The sequence below is a fragment of the Staurois parvus genome, unplaced genomic scaffold (genome assembly GCF_062004578.1).
Source record: "Staurois parvus isolate SC_StPar_1 unplaced genomic scaffold, SC_StPar_1.0 ptg000277l, whole genome shotgun sequence".
Taxonomy (NCBI): domain Eukaryota; kingdom Metazoa; phylum Chordata; class Amphibia; order Anura; family Ranidae; genus Staurois; species Staurois parvus.
In genome coordinates this window covers 478,432-480,453 of record NW_028318073.1, presented here as the reverse complement: position 1 = coordinate 480,453, position 2,022 = coordinate 478,432, and positions in this window count along the sequence as shown.

Sequence of the window (2,022 nt, the reverse complement as noted above, 5' to 3'; positions counted from 1 at the left end):
CAGGAAGAACTTTCACTACAGCTACGGGGGCCGGCTGGGGACAGTGCGAGGAGGAGAGGGAAGATCAGAGGCTTGTCTGTTTTGTTCTCTGCTCAGCAGCCTTCCTGTTTTATTTCCCTGTGTCAGACCTGTCCATGCAGTGACTCCACTGTAAACATCAGGGTATATGATCAGTACATTTTGGCTACTCTGTTTATTTTCAGAGACACATTTCTGCTGAAGCTGGATTGAGATGAGTCGGTCTTAATTCTTTTCCAGACAAATACATCCACATTGGCAGCATTTACAGAACCAGATGATGCCTTCATACACACTGTGGCTTTCACAAACATTGGCAGGAGAAAAGCAGCTTCACAAGGCTCCATTCACACCAATGCGTTTTTTAGTGCTTTTCGCAGACACACATTACAATCCATTTAACATGGTTTCCTATGGGTCATGTTCCCATCTATGCTTTTTTTAGCTGCTGCATTTTTGGAAAGGGTCAGGGCCTTTTTTTATGTAAAAGTAAAAAGCAGCATTTTTGCTACAACAGAGTTCAATGGAGAAGCTGCTGAAATGCATGGAAGTGCGTTTTTGCCGCCTGTAAAAAATTCCACTTCAACCACTTGCCCTCCAGAGGATTTACGCCCACTTCCTGACCAGGCCATTTTTTGCAATATGGCTCTGCGTTACTGTAACTGATAATTGAGCAGTCATGCAACATCGTACATAAATGTATGTCCTTTTTTTTCCCAGCAAATAGAGTTTTCTTTCAGTTTTATTTGATCACCTGTGCGTTTTTATTTTTTGCACTATAAACTAAAAAAGACCAACAATTTTGAAAAAGAAAAAAACCCCAATATTTTTGACTTTTTGAGATAAAACATATCCAATAAAAAAATTTAAAAAATCTAATTTCTTCATAAATGTAAGACAAAATGTATTCTGCTACATGTCTTTGCTAACAAAAAATCCCAATACGTGTAAATGAATTGGTTTACATGAAATTTATATAGTGTCTACAAATGGTGGTGTATATACTGTATACAGGAATTTTTATTTTTTTACACTAGTACTGGCAGTGATCAGCGAATTATAGCGGGACTGTGGCAGACATTCTGCCACTGGGTGGGAACTAACTGCCATTGACATCCCCAGTGACACTTATTCAGTGATTAGTACTAATAAAAAGTACTGACATTGCACTAATGACACTGGGCGGGAAGGGGTTAACATCTGGGGAGATCAAAGGGTTAACTGTGTGCTGTGTGTTTGTTTTACTAGGAGACATGCTGCTTTGTATTTCTCTGCTGTGCAGAGAAATACAAAGCAGCATGTCCTTGCTGACAAGAGAGAGAAGTGTGTTGTTTACACACAGGTCTCTCCCCTGTCAGCTTTACCCGACGATCGCCGACTGCAGGCCAGGATCCGGTGATTGATATCCATAGCCGCCAATAGCGGCATGGGTAGGGGCATGATGCATGCACACCCCCTACCTGTAAATGCAAATCACGTACGTATACATGATTTTGCGCAACCCTGCTGCCCTGTAGCAGTTCTTCTGCTATAGGGCGGCGGGCAAGCGATTAACAAAAAAGAAAAGCCGAACAAAACGTGGTTATAATGAGTCAAAAAGGCAAAAAAAACTGCAAAAAGCACCAGAGAAAGCATCAAACGCAAAATGCATATATATATATGAACCAAGCCCTAATGTGCCTAAGCTGCATTTTGGCAAATGTGTTTAGCATATCAAGCGCTTGGGTGGGCAGCATCATGGCTAAATTGTTAGCACTTCTGTCTCCCACACTCCAAAAACATACTGGTAGGTTAATTGGCACCTGTCTAAATTGGCCCTAGTATGTGTATGTATGAATGTGATGTTAGGGACCTTAGATTGATGTGCAGAGAAATACAAAGCCGCATGTCCTTGCTGACAGGAGAGAGACCTGTGTTGTTTACATACAGGTCTCTCCTCTGTCAGCTTTACCCGACGAGTGCCTGCCAGGAAACGGTGGCCAGAACCTGGTGACTGACATCCCT